Source organism: Diadema antillarum, unplaced genomic scaffold, assembly GCF_040938485.1.
Source record: "Diadema antillarum isolate AM-2024a unplaced genomic scaffold, OU_Dant_1.0 seq00000112_RagTag, whole genome shotgun sequence".
NCBI lineage: Eukaryota > Metazoa > Echinodermata > Echinoidea > Diadematoida > Diadematidae > Diadema > Diadema antillarum.
In genome coordinates this window covers 564,158-588,279 of record NW_027271196.1, presented here as the reverse complement: position 1 = coordinate 588,279, position 24,122 = coordinate 564,158, and the positions used below count along the sequence as shown (strand labels likewise).

Sequence of the window (24,122 nt, the reverse complement as noted above, 5' to 3'; positions counted from 1 at the left end):
GACGTTTTGCGAGATATTCAGAAACCACTCTATGAGATGTCAAAGAGCATGCAATTCTGAGGGGAATCAAAAGTTTAATTGATGAAAATCGGTTTTGAAATGTCTGAGACATCCAAAATCAAAGTGAAACAAAGAGATCCTAATAAAAGTCGTGGCCTGTCGCCTTTTATTATTATCACTTTTTTGGATATCTCGGCCATTTGAAAACCAATTTTCATCAAATAAACGTTGAATCCTTCTTAAAATTACATGCTCTTTCATATTTCATAAGAGGTTTCTCATTATCTCACTTAGGAAAGTTATAAACCTGAATCCTCACCTCACCCAGGACTGTACAGTCCCTTTAATACCTGCCCCAGTTTTGCCCAACACTTCCTTATACCTGTTTCTCTGATGATATCAATTAATTCTTGCAACATTTTTTTTTCTCCTACAGCTACTTTCCAGATTAGAAAGCTGAAAGGTATGACTTCCCATTGCTGCACAGGTTTGTAGAACATCGCTAGGGTTGTATATGATACAATTTGACAAGCTCATATAAATTACCCTTAAAAAATCATGCATTTCTAGAAAAAAGAAATCATATATTTTGTCCATTTTCTGGTAGAGTCACATTAAGTATGGGTCATTTGGTGAACACTAAATCAATTCACTGTACAGCAAACAGGAGCATTCAATAATTCATCAAGAAGTGGTGAACCTCACACATGTGGTTTTGACACAATCTTTCCCCACGCAACCAACGGAGCGAACAAACACAGAAACTTAGAGTAGCCACGATACAGGTTTGGGCATGTTGTGTCCATGACACATCTCCCTCCATCAATCTCATATAGTGAATGGAGTGACATGGCTTTTTAAACATTTTGGCACCTAATTAATGCCATGGAAACTTTCACTCAACAGGGGAGAACAGCTTAAAATATCTTCCAGAAAACTCAGTTGTTGCTTTAATGGATGCAGACAAGGTTAGCACACCAATGAACAGCCATGCTACAATACAAATGTATGTACATCAAAAATTCAATTTTCCTCACAAGAAAAGGTTTGCGTCTGTAGCAGGACTTCCCTTTTAAATTAATATCAGAAATATAACATCACTTCAGGGCCCTGTTTTATCAAAAGATACAATCGATTATAAATTTCCTTATCACACAGGCTGCCATAGACTTATGATAGAAATTAACTATATAATCAATTAAAGCTCTTCATAAAACAGGGCCCAGATATCTGTGTACCACTGGGAATACATAGTATCTGTGAAAGACACGATCTGTACTGCCATGAAAATATTGTCAAATATTTTCAGAACAGCATGCAGTGGGTAAGTAGAATCTTATAGAGGTTGCTGCTTTCACAATCATATTGTTCTCTAGTTTATGGCCCCTTGTAATGACCAACTGATGGCTTGTACTAATGCAATATTCATGCACCGAGCAAAATATCTGATGCTCTGTTTAACGCTCTGCCCATGCATGCACATTTAATTCATGTTCATGTACCAGGGCAGCTCATACAATATATATGGGACTAAAATGTGAATGCACATAATGGAAACTTCACCATACGCAGGTCTCCTTTTGATCAGTGCATGAGAAATGCATCAATTCACCTTCCAATATAAACATACTTCTTGCCACCACCGTTGTGCCTGCAGAGACTCCAACCCAAAGCACCTTCTGATCTGGAGATTCTCCCGCTTGAAACCCCTAGCAAACGGGAGACTCCAACTTGATGTGTGCGAAGCGCGAAGTTCCTAGGATTCTAGATGCTCTCTGGTGCTATCTAAGGCTTATTTTTTCAGCATACGATAGAAATAAGTGAGAAATCCTTTCTAACGGGAGACAAAGAGCCAGGGCGGGAGAGATTAAATCTCAAGCGGGAGAACGGGAGATTTTGCAAAAATGGGTTTTCGGCGGGAGATCTCCCGTCGAAAACGGGAGAGTTGGAGTCTCTGTGCCTGGATGACTGTAATATAATTGTCACTGTTCCGGCAAAGGTTCCTCAACCTCATTACGGAAGACAGAAACAACAACAACAACAGCAAAAGCAGAAAAGAGGAAGGAAGACAGAGAGTGAAAGAGAGTGGAAAGAGAGTAGAGAAGTTGATGTGGCAAGACTATTACACAAATCACAGAGAGTTATCCATAATTCATTGATTGGACAGACAAGGCGGCATGCCATGCATGTACACATCTTGCTGGCATGTACAGCGTCTCAGTGCAGATGACTGCATATGGCATGCACACAATGGAGATACTGTAAGTAAAATTGCTAACAGCAAAATCGTGCTGAGACAAAGGCATTCAGTATGATAATAATAATATAGACATTTATAATGCGCAACATATCCACTCAATGGTGCTCAAGGCACTCAGTTATTACCCTCTGGCAATTGTGTATAAATAAGATTTCATGCAATACAACAGACAATTAAAAGATTTAATTTAAATTGAGCACACATCCTTTAACAATAATCCCCATCAAAAACTAATTAATACAGTCTACATATTATTCATAAATTGCAACAGATCTATTCTGATGATTTCCTAGAAATCTGCAACTTCTCAACTGATACTCCTCACAGACTAGCAGACAAAAGATGGCTAAACAGAAACTCCTTGACATAGATAATCAAAATATCATCCATTTTACATGTAGGTGACTGATGCTTAAAGATACTATAAAGTTTTGGTACCTCAAAAGTTTCCCTGAGTTTCCTTGTCTTAGTTTGTGTTTCAGGTTAAAGTACCTTTCATATAACTAACACTGTGAGACTTACTCGCCCCAAAGTGCTCTCATGTCTTAGTAATCATGCAATAATGGTTTCGTACAATACGTGTATATTGATTGTCATGGTACCGCGTCGAGTCAAACTAACGGCTCGTTCGAATTTTTCAGAGCCCGCTCTGCTCTGGTACGAAACCATTATTGCATGATTACTAAAGACATGAGAGCACTTTGGGGCGAGTAAGTCTCACAGTGTTAGTTATATGAAAGGTACTTTAACCTGAAACACAAACTAAGACAAGGAAACTCAGGGAAACTTTTGAGGTACCAAAACTTTATATTATCTTTAAGTATAACATTAAAATCATGTTCTACTTTTAATTTTGATACCACAGTCTAATTGCAATGGCATGCTGTAAGCAGTATCAAGGACCTTATTATATAATTCATATGAAATATCTCAAGGCTATCATTTCATGAGTTGTATGATACTGGCTTTCTGTACATCCACATGGATAAATTGCTGTAATGTTTGTCAGTGCAGAAAAAATCAGCTGACATTCCATCAGACACAAACATCATAAAGCACTCATCAGCATCTTGATTCTCAAGGTTGTTACAAAGAAATAGGACATTTTGTTTTCCAATACCCCACACAAAGTAGTGATACCTTCACTTCAAACATGAGGGGGGGGGGAATGAAGAATAGATTAAGAGACTAAACTAGGATGTTAGCATTTTCAGCAGAGCTTTCTTCAACAACTGATATATTCTCCTCTAGATAAAACAAACACGCAACACACAGATTCACATTCATACACTCGTTACACCACAACATAAATGCACATCAATCTTTAACATTTTGTGCCTAATATACAAATTACCGTGACGACACAAGTACATTCCAATCCAGCTCTCATCAGATACTCACTTAATATTTCTGAGAATTGAATCCACAGTGACAGCCCATTCCTTCTCATAACATTGAAGTGTACGCCATGATTTCAAACGACGGTGCTAACATTCATAATGCATTATTTAGGTAGTGGGAGGGGAGGAAAAAAAAAGCCACCAAACAGCTCGTGGGAGATTGGAGAAGACAGGCTCGAGAGCTTTCATTTTTCTCCTTCCCCCTACCCCCCCCCCCCCTCCCTTTCCCATCCTATCTATCTCCCTCACGATCTACATATATCTCTGTCTGTTATGTTCTCTGTCTCTCATCTCCTTTTCTTTCTTTCTCTAACTCTCTCCCTGTCTGTTATATTCCATCTCTTCCCCCCCCCTCCATCTATCTCTGTCATATTCTGTCTCTACTTTCCTTCTTCTTTCTTCTGCCCTGCCTGATATTTCTTCTTTCTCTCTCCTCTCTCCCTTCCCTATCTCTGCCTTCCATTTTCATACTCTTTCAGTTGCTACTTAAAGGACAAGTCCACCTTCATATACAGTACAGATGTGGATTGAGTGAATGCAGCAATATTTGTAGAATACATCAGTGAAAGTTTTGGGAAAATCGGACAATCTGTTCAAAAGTTTAGAATTTTTAAAGTATCTGCACAGTCACTGCTGGATGAGAAGACTACTAGAGTGTATGATGTCACATGCGTATAACGATATAAGGAAAATATATCAAGAGAATTTCACAAAATTTTACTTTTTGAAAAAAGCGCACATTTCCTCGACTCGTCACTGACATATATCATGGGTGATATTATTTATCCGTGCCTTCTGAAAGAGGGAAGTGAAGTGTTCTTTTATTATGCGAAAAGTGAAAATATCTTGAAATTTTCTTACACATTCTTTATATTGTTGTGTACATGTGACATCACAGGCTGTAGTAGTCTTCTCATCTAGCTGTGACTAAGCAGAAAGTTCAAAATTCATATCTTTTAAACGGATTGTCCGAATTTCCTCAAACACTTGCTGATGTGTTCTATTAATATTGCTGCATTTACTCAATCCACATGTCTCTAAAGTGAACTTGTCCTTTAATGCTTCTCTCTGTTCCTCTCCCCCCCCCTCTATCTTATATATCTCTTTACTTTTCTCTCCCTCTCTTTCCATTTTGTCGTATTTTGTTTCCCATCTCCTTGTTCCCCATCCTTATTTTCTTCCTCCCTTGTAGTCTCCTATGATTCACTATGTCTGTTTCTTTCCCCATCTCCCCCTTCCTCCCTCCCTCCCCCCCCCCCCCTTCTCTCTCTCCCTCTCTCTCTCTCTCTCTCTCTCTCATCATCATCTCTCCATCTTCCTCTTTTCCCTTGCATCACACACTCTGTCTCCGTCTCTTGCAATATCCCACGATATCATCGTCTCTACCTCAGCAAACTATGGATAGATTGGTGTGATGCGTATGATACAAGGGCGGAACAGCGGAGCGTTGCTTGGCACCTCATCACATGATGATAGCTGAAGATAAAGGGACTGTGTGCTCAAAGGCTGCATGCATGCATGCATGCATCATCTGTACCCGGTCCACATTTCATCTTTGCCTACTGTAGTCGCAGTGACCCGAAGAAGAGTGCATGCAGAGCTATGCTGTAATATCTTACAGCACATGTGTGTACAGGGGGCAATTCTCTTGTCTCCCTCTCTACTGTACAGAAACACATCACAATATCCTCCGCTACTTTAAGAATCTACAGTAATAAGCCATATATTTCGCGAGGATTTTTTATTTTTGCTAACTTCGCGAGTTTGGCACTTTTCATGAATTTAACAACACTCGAAATATGTAATTCACTCTGTTCTTGACATGAATGTGACATGCACATGTACATCACTCCATTTATGTCTGTGTTCCATGATCACAATCTAACCACTTGTGAAATTGTTGGAAGTCCTGATTCAGGAAAAATGTGCTCGCTAAATATACAGCATATACAGTATTATGTTGGTCTAGTCCTATAGAATATTACTCCCACAAGACAGTCATAATACGTCCTCTCATAGTAACTTGAAGATTTCACTCAAAATCTTCTTATCTATACATTAAGCATTTTTTTGTACAAAAAAAAAAATCTATAAATTCATCCCTTTTCTCGTATCACTCTTCATTTCTTCTATCTGCATTTCTCTGTGCCGTGAGCATCTATTCATGATGGATATATTACAGACACATTTGAAATGTTTGTATCATTATCATTATCAATATAGCTGACTGCATAAAATTATATTAATGATTTTCTGATATTGATGCAATAACCTCATACAATAATTGATCATATTCTCAGATGATGTGTCATGTGGAAGATTTGGTTGTATGTATACACATGAAGTCCTCAGCCACTTTTACATCTTGGATCATGTGTATGGCAACAAACCTACATGTAAATGTAAGTGTTCCATCACAACTGGCGCTACATCATGATTTTCAAAGGTACACCATGTGTACGTGAAGTCAGTGCAGAACACATGAAATCTGCCCTTGATATGAGAAAAGGGAATGTACATGTACATGTATAAAGTCTTTGGTGGAACACACCACACTCTGCAATAGAGTCTTACATGTAAATGTAGCCATGTAGACAAGACAGACAGAGAGAGAGAGAGAGAGGTGTACTACACTTTTCATATCTATAGATGATTAAATCTATGGAGGTGGAGAAAGGAATGAGCAGATAACGTTTAAAGCTTCTAGTATACAATGTACAGTATGTGGTAATTTGTCTAACAGGAAGAATCATCATTTAAGAGAAATTATCAGTTTTAGAAGCTGCTTTACTGCACAAAGCATTTTCACACTGTCATGAATTTTGAGGTGATGCTCATTAGTGTAAACTCTTATTATTTCTGTCTTGCAGTTGTGGATGTCCTCTCTCCATGATAGAATAGGGCGCAGTAAAGCATTTTCCTAACGAACCTCATCAGCGCGATGTGCAAAGCTGCTGTCGAACTGGGCAGTTCATCACTCTGATTGATGGCTTTGCTCGGCCCCTGACAAGATACAGCTGGATTCGTGCTAGATGCTGGAAAATGCTGAAAAAACTGGGGGCATTTGTTGGACCTTGGTTCCTCAGTGTAGGGTTGTTTCTGATGAAGCCTATGGGGATTCATTTAGGCTGCGTTTATCATCTTTCCCATGTTTGAAACACGTTTCAATACCCACTATCAAAATGCACATTGGAGAGGCTTTTCGGATAGCGTCTCTTGTGTTGTTGTGTTTATTATGTCTATCATGAGTCCAGAGGAAGGCCTTGTTACTGCACAGCTCCATTAATTGTGCAGTTTGACCCAAGGAACAGAGATGTGCAGTTGGCAGTTGTAGGCGCGTGGGAAGGTCCGAGCTATAAATGCGTTTCAAAACAACTTTGCATTTCTCATCTCCACAGAAGGGCATTTCTGGCTCTCACCTGTTTGCGATCGCACTTTTTCAGGGTTTCAGAACGGCATTTCTAACCCCAGAATCGAAACAGCTTTGCATTTTTCAACTGCCCAAAATCTCCCTGAAAGTTGTTTGGAAACCTTAATTCTATGGCAGAAGTGAGTTAATGAACACACTTTAAGTCTACAGTAATATAAAAATGTATAAATTTCTTTCACTCCGGTTGCATTCACACAACATTTGTACTCTTTGAAGTTTAAAACTTCAGTCGCTAACGTGCCATTTTAAACTGCAATGCACGTCCATATGACATTTAATCTTAAAATTGCATTTTCCAGTGAGGGTCCCTAACTTGATGATCAAATCACAGAACCAGTATAAATACATAGATGCAGCACTTCCGATAAACCTGATAATGTGCAAAAATGCAGTAGTGTACAACATGAACTGGAGGTAATTGACCCAAAAGATGAGGAGGAATAGGGTTCACGGAGAGGTCACACTAACTTTGGAGTTCATTGTTCACACAACAATAGTTACGTTCAGACGGGAGCCCTTAACCTCGAAGTTAGGAAACTTCGAGGTTAGAGCTTGTAGTTAGGGACCGTGAAGACGCACTCGTAGTTAGCAAACCTCGAGGTTTGCTCGATGTTTCGAGCCACGAGAAATCTTATGGTTAGCGCTCTAACCACGAGCCGCGGGGGGGTACCCACTCGTAGTTAAGCACCGTGTGGACACAATAAACAACGAACTCGAAGTTAAGAGTGACCTCGCCGTAAACTCCAGCCCCCACAATTTCCCTCTGCTTCCGGGTCAACCTCCCAAACGTACATGTACACCACAAATACACTACACGTGACAAACCTATGACGCACGACACAACAACATCATCTTTTCTTCCCATGCGCTTGATCTCTGAAACTGAACACGTCGAACTCGCTATTGTATTCTATATTCTTCTCCGACGCTAAAAGAAAGTTTTCGACGAATATCTTCATAAAGGCATAAAGTCATTAGTGCAGTGCTATCTCTGCATACCATGACAGAGAAAAAGAGTACCTGTAAGCGAGTCCGACAGGGTTGGACTAAAGAATAAATAGACGCCATGTTAGCAGTGTGGGCTGAAACTTCCGGTTTTGTGGTTTTAACGAGTGGGACCCATTCGTAGTTACGGGGGGGGGGGGGGGGGGGGGGGGGCAGAAGCTTAACCTCGAGGTTTCGTAACCTCGAGGTTAAGATTCGTCGTGTGGACACACGTCGTAGTTAGGGGGCAAGAGCTAAACCTCGAGGTTAGGGCCTGCCATCTGAACGTAACTAATATAAACTATGAGTGGGGACCCCCACGGCTCATGGATAGAGAGTAAACCCTATTTAATAGATGTCTAATGGTTCTCATCATAAACTAATCTTCAAGATCTTAAATCTTCATGTTAACAGTCACAAGATGACATTGTGTACATCACCTGTTTCCATGTGATCTACATGTAATTAGAGATGCTAGCAACTAGTACAAATTGTAGCTGACATAAATATTACACAAATCACAAGAAAGAAGTGCCAGTCACTGATTAAAGTGCAATGAACTGGGGTGTGGCATCTACCAAAATGTAACACAAAGCCCACTGTTCATTAATTATGGAAAAATGTCTCATCTTCCGAAGTCATATAATGTACCTTTGAAGCAGATTACAATCTGGGATGCATTTGATGAAAAGTACTGTATACAATTTCTTCTGCTTGAATTGCAACGGCGGCACAATGTCCTGTTACCTACAATGCATTCAAATGTATGGATATTTCCTCCATTGACGCCCTAGTAACACACATTTCCATCAGCCTGCACCGATACTTGATGCATTTAAATACTTGGGAACCATCCAATTTGCATATTAGTTGTTGCTCAGTTTGGCTAACATAGGGAAAGCTCTGTGGTTGTCAGGATCAACCTTGTCATGAAGATTATCCATTTAAAAAGCAGTCTATTTGATGAAAATGTGCATGCAAACTTGCAGTAGTATGGCTAATGCACTAAAGGCACAGAAAATGTTGCCTCATGCACTATTTCAGCCATAAATTGGTATTTGGTTGATTCTGATTCACTGTGCACTTGTGGTCATTAATATGTCATCACCCCCACCACATCCCCAACATACATGAGAGAAGTGTATCTGAAATGAGTACAATTAATTTTCAATAAAGCACTTATTACTTTGTTAAAATTTGATTTCAAAAATGTAATTCTTTAATGACCCTTACAATCGTATGAAAATCCTACATTAACAGTCCGTCATCTCCTCTATGAATTACTTATCATTTCAATTTTGTCTAAGGTCTACAGTGTTTGTTTGTTTGTTTGTTTGTTTGTTTGTTTGTTTGTTTGTTTGTTTTTGTCTGCCAACTATATGTAAAGCTTTGTGCAGGTTTTTAACTGTACCAGAAAATGCTGCTCAGCGATACATGTAGCTCAAATAAATTTGAGAGGAAAATGAGAAATGATTTTGACCTGCCAAAGAAACTGAGTCTCACTTGAGGAAATAGAATTTTAAGGCATGCACCGAAAAGCATTCCAATCTCATTATGTGGACAGAATTGAGCTGAGAAAATGTGTCCATAATTCATACTCTCGCTCCACTAGCCATGCCATTCTAGATTACGGCCTGCCTCATCTACTGTACGTCTGCGGGGAAATCATTTCTGGGTCATTTGTTCCACGCCACTTGCATTTGAATCAAGCAGAAAGGAAGAAAATATCTTTTTGTTTGTTTTTATTTCATTCACGGACTTCTTTCCTTGTTTCACATTCACATTTCAATGTAATCTAAAGAAATAGAGATTGACAAACAAATATTGTCGGCTAAACACGAAAGCAGAGTAATAAATCTTCACCAATGATGGTCACAAGAGCATAATTATAAACTTTGAAATTAAACTTTAAATGGGAATACTGAAAATGGGTGTTCGAGTCAATACGACTGTAAAAAAAAAAAGAAATATTCTGCAGCTTGAAACTTTCGCCAATTGGCGCTGATGGTGTTTTTTCACGGCATAAAACTTTCGTGAATTGCCATTGGCATTCATTGCATCGTGTACAGCAACAAAAAATCATGTCTAGGGCATTTTACTTTTGCTAATCTTGGCTTCTTTCAAAACTTGCAAAAGTTTCATGAATGCAAACTTTCCTGGTTTTACAGTAATTGCCTCAATGAACAGGAAGGTAAAATGATATCTTCACAGATCTCTGCAGTACAAAAATGTAGGTTTGGGATTGTGGAATTTTTCAAACCCAGTTGCAACACCACACTTCTATGTACGTGTACGATTGGTACCAGTTGTGGCTCTTCATTATAATTTTCACTATAGAAATGTAATTTTCAATTCTCCTGGCTTGATGACTTCCTTCGATATATTTTGCGAGTGGTTAAATCTGTGATCTTAGAGTACATAGCAGGTGATGTGGGCAATACTTTATAAGCTAACTTTATACACTTGTACACTGTAGGCCTACTGTATCTGTCACACATGTACAAACCCTGTATATTTTGCAGGGTTTTTATTTTTGTGAATTTCACAGGTTGGGTGCTATTGAGGAATTTAACAATTCACACATTTTTTTTTTTTTTACTCTCGTCCTGGCAGGAATGCAATGTGCATGCACTCATACACTTACTGTAAATTCATTCATTACTGTACTCCACATTCACAAATTAAACCACACGCAAAATTGTCAGGAAATCACCATTCACGGAAAACTCATTAAATATACGGCATATTTACATACAATAAATGAGTAACTCGAGAGACTAAACAATGATTGGATCAACATTATCACATGATAGAAACAAGGACGAGACATCAAATAATAGAGCAATGGTCATACATCCAGCGCAACTAACAAATTTATTTATTTATTTATTCTGTCTTCTTTATACAGGGTAGTCTCTTCAGTACATAAAACTGCTTTACAAGAGAGCCCTGTATTACATAAAAACATTGAAATACAATTTACAATTCGAAACAAATTTGATACAGTATAATGTTACAATCTATAACAATATATTACATAAAGTACAATACAAAATACGACAAGTTAAAACGGCAATCAAAGTATAAAACTGAGTATGATATAAGTTGAATAAAATGTATAACAATGTAAGATTAAAATACGTCTTACATCTTACATGCAGGATAATAATATACATTTATTATAACCAGTAAAACATCACCCATGATTTAAAAAACAAACAAACAAATACAATCTATCCATTATCCCCTATCCCCTATCCCCACCCCGCACCCCACCCCCCTTTCCGGATAATACAGTGTAGTAGCTGCGGCAAGATGTTTTTGGGGAGAAAAAAAAAAAAAAAAAAAAAAAAAGGTGAATACGGTCGGCAAGAATTTGTTCAGCTAAAATAAAAACAAAAATCAAACTCATATTTACATAATTTCTTTAGATATGAAAACTACACATAGATTCGTACATAAATAAATAATCACTGTTTGGTTTGGGTAAAACCTCAGATGGGTAAAATATATAGAAATTAAAAATCAAAAATCAAAACTTAAACGTTTACACTGTTTCTTAAAATTTTCAAACGACACAGATGTTTGGACTTGAATAGGTAACATATTAAAATACAATGTGCCTTGATACGAAAATGTTGACCTCATATATTCTGTACGTGGTTTCGGAACAAAAAGAGGATTGTTTGCAGCATATCTTGTATAATAATATATCGGTCTGTTGGAAATCAGTTTCTTTAAATACATGGGTGTACGATTATTGATAATTTTAAACATCATTATACAATGATTGAATTTAATCCGTTGTTGCACTGATTGCCAATTAAGCAACCTTAATAAATTATCAGTTGATGTATATCTATCAGCATTTAATATCATTCTAGCATATCTGTTTTGAGCGCGTTGTAATCTTATTATATTATATTTTGTCGTATTCCCCCAGATAATGCTACAGTAATCCAAATGAGGGACAAACATAGTATGATATAAATCAATCAAATTCTTCTGATTCAAATATGTTTTAATTCTACGTACATTTACTGTTACCCATGAAAGTTTACTCACAAGGTTATCAACATGTTTTGTCCATTTCATATGAGAATCAAAAATAACCCCGAGGTATTTCATTTTATTTACAACTTCCAGTCTGAAATTATTACATATGATATCAATGTTACAATTTCTTACTTTTTTAATAGAACCAAATATCATAACCTTTGTTTTGTCAACATTAATATACATTTCATTTCTATCCATCCAATCAACTATCATATCAAACTGAGATTGTAATATAATCTGTAATTCTTCCTTGGTTCTTGCTTTGCAAAAAATTACAGTATCATCAGCATATAATGAGAGTTTAGTCAATGGCATATACTTCATTTCACAGATATCATTAACATACATACTGAAAATCAATGGCCCAAGGGTGGAACCTTGGGCGATTCCTGTTTTCACCAAAAGAGAGTCACTCAAAATACCTTCGACTGAAACACATTGAGATCTGTCTGTAATATATGACTCGAACCATCTATACTCTGTACCCTTTATACCATATAACCACATTTTCTTTAACAGTTTATCATGAGGTATGACATCAAAAGCTTTCTGAAGATCTAAAAATACACCACCTGTTATAAATCCAGAATTCATATTTTGTAAAATATGTTCAGTTATATCAAGAATACAAGAATTTGTCGAATGTAATGGTCGAAACCCGGATTGATTATTGGCAAGTAAAGAATGTTCATTCAAATATCCATACAACTGTTTATAAATTCCTTTTTCTAAAATCTTACTTACTATTGACAATACAGATATAGGTCTATAATTCAAAGGGTATGTTTTATCACCGCTTTTATATATGGGAATTATTTTGGCAGATTTAAAATCTTTTGGTATACTTCCCGTTTTAAGGGAACAATTAAATATATAAGTCAATGGTTTTACAACACTTTCTGCAGCTACTTTGAGTAATAATGGGTGCACTCCATCAAGACCATATGTTTTACATACATCAATACTCTTCAATTCTTTTATTACAAATTCTTCTGTGATATCCAATGAATTTTCATTCAAATGAATTTTCATATTCTATGAAATGTTATTAGCTGAGCGACCAATACTGTGTTACCTGTAACATACAAATTTGATGTGATTTCAAGAAGCAGTGACACATTAAGAAATTGGGCAGCCTACACACTGTATGCAAATACTGCACTTGTACCACGCAGTGGAACTGTCAGGGATACTGCAAGAATGAATAGCATGGCAAATTCAAACTGATAGCAGGCATCCTTGAGGCACTTATTTGATTAATAAGTACTGTATTATATAGATGATGACTGACGGGGGAGGGAACATACCGAATGTTCCACCCGAAGGGTTTGAAATGCTATTGAGGGAGGTTATAAGTCCCGAGACGAAGTCGAGGGACTTATAGCCTCCCGAAATAGCATTTCAAACCCTGAGGGTGGAACGTTTGGTATGTTCCCGACAACAATAGTCATCATCTGTTATATTATATGGGTTAGTCAAATACGTCAACGTCAACCACCAAAGATCGTAGAGATTCAGTGTACTTACGCATAGTTAGCGTAACCCGACCAGTGCGCTACACAGCGACTGCGCTGTACATACATGTACAGTGTACGATCTTTGCAACCAGCATGCATGCGATATGCAGAGCACAGCAACGCACTCGATCGCTCGCTCGCGCAGAGCCAAATTCACTGTGCGCGCGTGGGTTGCCGGTCCTAGGCCTTCTGTCATTTGTTACGTGAAAATGTTCTCCCATGGGAGAACATTACCAAGAATGTTCACCCATGGGCGAACATAACAAATGTACCTCCATCACGTGACTCTGTTTAGCCAATCACTAACCGGTATTTGACTAACCCATTTAATATATCATAATGTTGTATGACAGATAACGACTTTAGTTATACACGTAATACATTATAATTGTCAAGCTATCAATTGCGTGATGACCTCTGGATCTGAAATGCCTTTACAGAGGCTACACACAGTACGTCCCTTTGCAGGACTTTTAACCTTCCCCACCAGCATCTCAAACCCTTTGGAAAGATCATTCAGTATCCCTCCCACATCTAGCCATTATTACAAGATTAGCGATTAATATCAAAGTGTTTGAGGTACATTCGCAACTAAAATTTTCCTTGCAGTATGGACTTTGCCCAATCCTATCTATAGCCTCTTCCTTCAGTTACATTGCAGCTGTACTTAACCCATTGAGGATGGGCTGATTTTGCTACAACACGCATTTCCCATAGACACTTGCCGAGTATACTTGGGACTCACCCTCAAAGGGTTAAACGCTGTCTTTTCCTGGTTGGACACGCCCTTTCTCACCTCACTTGATACTCTTAAGGGCGAAAGCAAAGGGGTACAAAATTGATTGCTTTCTCAATCAGATAGATTGCATCGTGGAAGGAGTGGAAAAAGAAAGGATGGGGAAGCGAGGGCAGAGTTAGGGGGGGGAAGCAGGGAGGGCAGGGAGAGAATAGCGTACATGGTGAGTGCCTCATCTTTCGGCATTTTTCCACCGAGGCCAAGCCCCGCGTGGGCGATGGGTGCATCGTAAACAGTCCTCTCACGAATCGATCGACAGACGTCTACCCATTGGGTAAGGGAGTGCTCGCACATTACACTTTTCAATTATAAGCAACCCATCCAAGGTAAGAGAAGAGTGAAGGGGGAAAAATCTGTAATGGTATGCACATGTTTAGAATACGTACACACATCTTTCAATGAACATTGGGAAAATGTCTTCACGCACACCCTGTAAAAACTACAAATTGAAGCATTTGATTCCCCTCCCCCCACCCCCCATCATATCAAATTCATGTTCTCATTCTTATGCAGCATTCTTCCAGGCAAAATGAGGCCCATAAACCACAAACCATACTCTGTACTCAGCATCATAAACCCAATCAATAATCACTCTCATTTTTCACACCGCCTGTGAAATGGAGCAAGGAGCAAAATGAAAGATAATGTACGTATCATCCAGTCTTTATAACCCTTTATTTAACTTAACTAGCCATGATCTTTCAACAGCAGACAGCAATCCATCCATACTTGATCTAAGTCATTACCAAGCCTACTCAGGTGTAGCAATGTGCCTCGGTCCAATGGGAAGGCCATGGTGACAAAACAGGGATCAGGGGAATTATTAATCTCTATTCAATCTTTATTCAGTGACATTTAGTTTCAGACACGGGGAATAATTTTCCTGGTATCGCATCGCAATTTGCTATGCATTTTTATACTACTGCTACACAAACTAACTTTTGTGTAGCAGTTTTCTTCCATAGAAGTGTACAGGATACCATTTAAAATATTATTCATCAGATGAAATTGCTAATCAAATTTGAGTTGGAAAATTATTCCCTGAGACATACATTGTACAATTGTATACAATGTGCCAATGGAAAACAAGGCAGAGTGAGGGTTAATTCAAATCGAGAGGAGAGCAGCATATCATAAGAGACATTTTGTGAATTATTCATAGACCAGCGTGCTTCAGTCATGTCTTTGCCTATCATCAGTGAATTATCAGTTTATGACAGATGATTTTCCTTTGTATAGGTGGCATCAGACTGTTGTTGACATTGCCTGATTAGTGTAGAAGAACTGCAAGAGCAAAGACTAGCATTAGTAGCAAGGGATACTCTTCTTCTAACAGTAATCCTATTAAAGGACAAGTTCACCTTCATAAACATAAGGATTGAGAGAATGTAGCAATATTAGTAGAACACATCATTGAAAGTTTGAGGAAAATCAGACAATCCGTTCAAAAGTTATGAATTTTTGAAGTTTTTGTGCAGTACCCGCTGGATGAGAAGACTACTGCAGTGTACGAATAACTTAGATGTCACATGCGTACAACAATATAAGGAAAATATAAAGAGAATTTCACAAAATTCCATCTTTTGAAAAAAGTACACATTCCCCTGACTCGTTACCGATAAATGTTATGGGTAATATTATTCCCCCTGCCTTTAGAAAGAGGCAAGTCAATTGCTCTTTTATTATGCGAAAAAAGTAAAAATATGTTGAATTTTCTTTTATATTTTCTTTATACTGTTGTACGCATATGACTCACAAGCTGTAGTAGTCTCCTCATCCAGCGGTTCCAACACAAAAATTTAAAAAATTAATAACTTTTGCATCGATTGTCCAATTTTCCTCAAACTTTCACTGATGTGTTCTACTAATATTGTTGCGTTTTCTCAATCCTTATGTTTATGAAGGTGAACTTGTCCTTTAAGTTGTGTGTCAGAGGCCCTAATTTTCTGGCCAAAATTAGAGAAATCACTCTTATACACTAGCTGCGGTCACACTGGCAAAACATCAGAAAGTTTAAAGGGATGATACAGTATTGGTTGCAGTGAGGATTCAGCTTTTAACTTTCTGCAAGATACTTCAAAACCAATCTATGAAATGGTAAAGAGTATACAATTCTAAGAGGAATTCAAAGTTTATTCGATGAAAATAAGTTTTGAAATGGCTGAGATATCCAAAAACGAAGTAAAACAAAGTCACTGTGATCCTAATAGATGGTAGTTCCCACCTTTTATTAGGATCGCTTTATTTTGGATATCTCGGCCATTTCAAAACCAGTTTTCATCAAATAAACTTTGGATACCTCTTAGAATTATTATGTCTTTCATATTTCAGGAGAGGTTTCAAATTATCTCAAAAAATCATCGTCAAAAACCGTTGGAAACCTGAAACCCCACTTCAACTGAAACTGTCCATCCCTTCAAAATTGACATTTTTAAGATCTTGAAGTTTTGTCAGTATGACTGGAAAATTTCCATGAAACTTCTCACAACACTTCTTATAAACTTACCACTCAAACTATTTAAACGCTCGTGACTGAAACTTTGAAAAGTTTGGAACGTGACCAGTCTACCACCTGTTTGCAACAAAGATTAACGATGGTTTTATGGGTGGTGCCTCAGTGGGATGGACCTGTGTGCATTGTTTTGTTACAAGCATTAGCTGTCAGACAGCGTATATACTCTCTCTTCTTTCTTGTACATGCGCACTGGTGACCCAAACTTCAAGAACTTAATAAATTCAAAAGTTTGGCTGCTAGTAGAAATAGATGAGCAAAGATCACAAAGACTTCACAATCTTTAAAGGGACGGTATGGTATTGGTGGAGATGAGGATTGGGCTTTTAACTTTTTGCAAGATACTAAAAAACCACTTATGAAATGATACGGAGAATACCATTCTAAGAAGAATTCAAAGTTTATTTGATGAAAATTGGTTTTGAAATGGAGGAGATATCCAAAAACAAGGTAAAATAAAGAGATCCTAATAAAAGGTGGGTCCCACCTTTTATTAGGATCACTTGTTTTGAATATCTCAGTGGTGTATTTCAAAACCAATTTTCATCAAATAAACGTTGAATTCCTCTTTGAATTACATGCTCTTTCATATTTCATGTGAGGATTCTTATTATCTCACTAAAAAAAAAAAAAAAAAATCCTGAAGCCAGGTCTCAATCAAAACGATACCATCCCTGTAAACTTAGCAATCTTTTGCCAGTGTGACTGTAGCTATTGTCTATTTAACAATGAAGTGTACCAGCAAGAATGTTGTCTACCCCCCCCCCCCCTGTCCCACAAACACACATTCCAGACTTTGGATTAAAATTATGAACTGTGAATGCATCCATTGAACAAATCCTGGATTCAGATCATGATCTCGATCACAATGAAAGTACAACCACCTCTTCCATACTACAACAGACCAAGCCTGAAAATTGTAAAACCTACATTTTGTATTTGGTGGAAGCAACAATGTTCTCAGTCATGGAGGTGTAAACTTACTGGTAAATTTTTGATGATGCCAAGACAATTGAACCTCTCGAATTCCAGCAACATGAGCACATACATGTAGCAGCTGCACTATCTTATACCATGAACACTGCCTTAGTGCTAGAAATCAAAGCATTATTCCAGAGTGCAGACATCAATGTACACGATATTGCCATGAAATCCAACAACAGATTTAACATGGTTTGACATGGCAGATGCGGTCAAGCAATGATGGTTTCTCATCTTTTCCCAATGGGTCATGAACATGTTCACTTTGGCAGAAAGCTATCTGCCAAACAGAACCATCAGTAACCATGCATGAGATCATATTTGCATTAATTGCCTCTCAATAATACCATGTAAACACAAGGAAGGGCAAAAGAAACCAAAAACAAATCTACTTTCATAACCAAGCCAGCAGGAACAATGATGACTGGATTGTACACTTGTATTTGCTTTCACAGCATCCAATTCTGCTTTATCGAGTGGCTCGTAACAACACTACAGATATCAAATACCAACATACACGTCATACAAAGAAAAAGAAGTGGGTATTATATTCCATTCACAGCTTTCAAGTCCATTATAGAGCCAAGACAAAGAGACTACGGAAAAGTATGCAATGCAAATTCATGCATGCATGTTGACTTGTATGGATTGATGTGGACAAAGGAATCATCGCTGGTGCGACAAGACCTCATATCTGAAATTTTGGTGAAAATGACTTTTTTGGATTAATGGTCAGATAATCAGTTAAGTGATGTCCTGTCCAAATCCTAGCTGTCCTACCCCAATAATGAAGCCACCATGGCATGTCCAAGGAAAGGCTCTCCCATTTGCTAGTGATTTGGCTGCCATGGTGTTTTGCTCTCCTGAACATTTGATATTTTGTAGATCTATACGACGTCTTGTCGCCCCAGCGACGATATGTTCCCTGCATTTTTTTTTCTCCAGATTGTCTGGATACACCCCCCCCCCCCTTCAAAAAAAAAAAAAAAAAATCCAAGCCAACATTCTGCTAATGACATCATCTGTCAATTGTTGCTTAAAGTATTAAGTATTAATATGATGAACATAAAGACATTGGAAAACACCTTTTTGAGCACAACTTGCATGTTTCTATATTAATTCTAATTATGATTTACAAAAGACATTAAAGGGAAACATTAAATTTATGCTCAGTCTGGGGGAATGCGTTCCAAAATAATGTCTTTTGTTACTCAAACATTAAAGTAACAGGGTACATTGTATTTGACCAGTGACTGACAGATGATGGTACTGACAGAATCTTGGTTTGGAAAATTTCTGGTATATATCCAAGTACTATGTAATCTGAAGAAAAATAGTAGTAAATTCTTATGAAATCTATAGCACATATAAGTGATGATTGTATCATCATGAATCAATACAAAGCAACATGCATTTGTACTACACAGTCCCTTTAAAGCAATTCAACTACAGTACATGCAATCCAATGATGCATGCCGCTGAGCTATTATGTAGTTCACTGGTGCAGTCCACTGGGCTGACTCCACTCTTTCACAAAGTGACTGTAATAGTTCATTTTGACATAAATTGTAAGCTAAATTTTTTTGAACTCGCTACAGTGCAACTCCACATTCTATTTGCTGGTATTCAGCTTGACTCATATAAAAATTTAGGGTGAATCGGATGAGCAGAACTTTTCAGCAGTTTCATCAAAATCAGACATAAAATGTGGAAGTTGCGGGATTTAGGGCCTACAGTTTTCACTTGTTATATCTCGTGTCGATATTGGTGAGAAATGCATTTTTTTTTTTTTTTTTTTGGGGGGGGGGGAGGGAAGGAGTGTATATGAAGTGATTGATATTTCCCTGCTGGCATGCAAGTGCAGTATGCCAACATATAGTGTCTACATTTCTCAGTATGGTTCTGGCAAATTGCACACGGATCATGTTCACATACCTTCATTCAAGTTCACATAAAAAGTGTGAAGTTGGTTTGTTCGTACGGACCACTAGTTGTTGCTATGTCAGGCAAGCCTCTGGCAGGTTTTGTGATTGTCCCAGAAGGTTGTATCATTTGATTTAACTAGTCTCAATGTACTAGTAATCATTCATAGAAAGCCCTTCTATATATGATGATAACCCTGCATCACAAATCCCCGTTTGGAGTAACCAGACATGGATTAATAGCAAATAGCATATTATTCTGAAAAAGCAGACTCCACGCTTTGAAATTATATAACATTTAAATAACAATTCAATGCAAATGAACTTTCCACACCCATTTAAAAAAAAAATGGAAAGAAAGCACACACTCTGGAAAAGTGTGTACTGAGAAAAGAGGCTTTGAAGATGAGGGTCTATCAAGTGCGTAATTTCCCTCAGCTATTCTCTCTACAATTAATGACACAAAGAACAATATATAAAACTCCATGGCAACCACAATGAGGGGATTATTAACCTAAACTGAAAGTTTGCACATTTCTATTCATGACTGATACTCACTTCAAATGCAACAGCATCATCCTTTCAAAAGTTATTACTGTTCAAAGTGAAAAGTGTTTGCAGGGTTTCTTGTACTCCATATTCGTAAATCTGAGAAAGGCTTAATGCCAGACTGAACCAAAGTGTTTTAGTTTAAAAAAAAAAAGGGGGAAAATACAATTTCCTATTTGCTTTATGATCCCAAACTTTAATACATATTGGAGAAGAACTGCTCTCTCAAAAAACATTTTAAAAATTGATTAAAAGATTGACTAGGTTTTCCTCTTTCACCCATTTCAAGTCCTCATGGAAAATCAGGTTGTGCGACTTTTTGTTGGTTTTGTGATGCACAGTCACATATGGTAAGTGTAATATCTGAACAAAAGTAAATATCCCTGGCCCAATGGACGACAATTTAACCCTGATGCTATTACTAGAAACAAAATGCTATTATTGCTACCATAAGGCAACAACTGCAAAATCAATAAGAAAACCTATGCTCTCTTTTTCTTTTTCTTTTTTACCTCCCCTGTTCTCATAAAGATTGAGGGGGGGAGTGGCTAAAAAAAAGGAAACAGCCTTCACCTACAACCACTGGCATAACAAGGGTGAGTTCAGCATGGTACAGCTGTATTGTGAAACATTCTAGGAATAATTTGTCAGGATCATGGTAGTCTGGAAATCAGCACAAATTGCAATGTGACAATTCTAAGATAGTCTTATGCATTCAGACCTTTACTAGCCCAAGGTCTAGACATTACATTTCTAATTGCTGTGTACTGTAAAACACAATATTTTCGCGGCATAAAATTTTCGCGAATGGGAGCCGACTGCCTTTTTCTTGGCATGAAATATTCGCCAGTTGCCTCTAACATTTAATGCGCATAGTGTAGACAAGTACTTTCGCGTGCATTTCAATTTTGCGAATCCTGGCTCTCGTGAAATTCGCGAAATCAAAATGCATGCGAACATTCCTCATTTTACAGTACGTCCACCAAGGAAGGAAGTAAGTTTTCATCAGCATTTGTTTGTTTGTTTTTTGTTGTTATTTGTCTGTCTGTCTCAAAAAAGTTGTGGATGAATTTGGATGAAATTGCAGGAAAAGATGAATTTGGATGAAATTGCAGGAAAAGTTGATAATGACACAAGGAACAGATGATTAAATTGTGTACAGTGATCTGGGAATTTGTATGGCTTTTTCAAGGATTTTCTATCTTTTTGCAAATAGGGTCCTGAGATTTCTAATTTTCTGTCACAGTTGTATCTGCAAACGTCATGCCTCCCTGACCTGGACAATATCGTAGCTACTGACCATTAGATTGCAAGAGAAACTGTCATAAAATTTTACATCAGTGTGCAGAAAAGACTGGAATTTTCTCTACAACTTTCTCATTGCATGCATGTCTGACATTTATTTATCTAAAAAGTTAAATGAATTTGAATAACAAAATGTTTTCCAAAATCCCATGATGAATGCACTGCAGTCTCAGAATAATGTGGTAAACAGGACATTTACAACACCATGCCACACAGAGTTAATAATAAATACCTGGTACATACAGTGTAAACCATGGGTATGAAGCGATGACTAACAATATTGATTTTGCACAGTTCAAGGTATTATAGAAGTATAGTTTCCAATCTGAACTCTAGCAAAGCCATGCAGACTATGTACAGGACAGACAAATAGAAATCCTTTGGCTGAATAGACTCATTCTGAGTTCCTGGCCTTCCTTACTTCTCACTATTTTGTGTCCAGTTCCAATAAACTGAACCACAGAAAGAAAAAAAAACAAGAAAAAGTAGAAATTACGCGGTGCGTAAAATATGTCCCCGCCGGAAGTAGCATTTAGTAGCAAAATGTACAATATAGGTAAAAAGATCAAGGTCAAAGGTGAAAGAAGTCAAGGGTCAAAATTCTATGTAGAAGTTTTGAAGCCCTCACCTAGTGCCATCACATAAAGCAAACGGAATCGAAATCGGGTTAGAAATGGCGAAGGAGTAGCATTTTGTAGCCAATGTACAATATAGGTAAAAAAAATCAAGGTCAAAGGTCAAAGAAGTCAAAGGTCAAAATTCTGTGTAGAAGTTTTGAAGCCCTCATCTAGTGCCATCACATAAAGCAAACGGAATCGAAATCGGGTTAGAAATGGCGAAGGAGTATCATTTGGTAGCAAAATGTACAATACAGGTCAAAAATCAAGGTCAAAGGTCAAAGAAGTCAAAGGTCAAAATTCTGTGTAGAAATTTTGAAGCCCTCACTTAGAGCCATCACTTAAAGCAAACGGAATTGAAATCGGGTAACAAATGGCGAAGGAGTAGCATTTTGTAGCAAAATGTAAAATATAGGTCAAAAATCAAGGTCAAAGGTCAAAGAAGTCAAAGGTCAAAATTCTGTGTACAAGTTTTGAAGCCCTCACCTAGTGCCATCACATAAAGCAAACGGAATCGAAATCGGGTTAGAAATGGCGAAGGAGTAGCATTTTGTAGGCAATGTACAATATAGGTCAAAAATCAAGGTCAAAGGTCAAAGAAGTCAAAGGTCAAAATTCTGTGTAGAAGTTTTGAAGCCCTCACCTAGTGCCATCATATAAAGCAAACGGAATCAAAATCGGGTTAGAAATGGCGAAGGAGTAGCATTTTGAAGTAAAATGTACAATATAGGTCAAAGGTCAAGGTCAAAGGTCACAACTGAAATTCTGTATAGAAGTTTCAAAGCTCCCATGTAGTGCTATCATATAAAGCAAACAGAATCAAAATCGGGTTAGAAATGGCGAAGGAGTAGCATTTTGAACATTTTGATCACACACGGACGCACGGACAGACGGACACACGGACACACGGACACACGGACACACGGACACACAGACACACACACGTACGGAGCCCGTTTCATAGTCCCCTGCTCGAACTCGTTTGGCGGGGACAAAAAATCTGTGATCAAAGGGTTGAAGGACCAGCTGTCCATGATAATTCAAGCGGATTCTCACGTAATCACCATGGCAAGAAGCATCAAATATTTAAACCCTTTGCCTCTCAGACATTATGGCCTGCCATAGGATCTATTTTAATATCCAGCATATCATGCAGTTTGCAGAAGATGTGGGCTAAAGGTACAGTTTACCTTTGGGAGCAGTGATTTTAAAAAATCTTAAGTTATCACATTTAAAGCATACGTGTACATAGGTCAGTTATATCATAAAACATCCTCTCAAATACAAATTTTGCAATAAAACCTAAAATATAGGGAGATATCATTGTTTTTCTCATTAAACCATAACTGTAGACGGTTTAGCCTAGAAACAATTTTATTATAACTATTGTTCACATTTTGTATATTCGACAATACTTAACATTGGTCATCCTGATTAGAATTTTTACAGTGGTTGTTTTTATGCCTAACTCACATTTTAGAACTATTTTGAAGCACTAAAGCTGGGTTTTTGTTTCATCTGCAAATGGTAAATAATGCCTTTAAGAGAGCTTTGTACTGTACATTCATGAATATTTTGAAGTGTATGTAAAGTGATATAAAGCTAAATAAGAATGGGTTGCAACAACAATTTTGGAACTGGCAAAAATTGCCTCGTTCTTTTTTTAAACATACATGAAGCTAGCCCAAACTCTCCATTTCACTCAGCTGCCTTCAAAAGAAAAAATGACTGCTCATGGTAAATAGGCATTTGGGGTGATCCAAAAGAATTTCAACACAAGGATTAGATTT

General features: G+C 37.6%; 1 protein-coding gene across 1 annotated transcript in view; it reads right to left on the bottom strand.

The window, feature by feature from the left end:
* The window catches only part of LOC139727036 (endothelin-converting enzyme homolog), a 182,199-nt gene that overhangs the window by 140,572 nt on the left and 17,505 nt on the right, over positions 1–24,122 (bottom strand). The window lies entirely within an intron of this gene.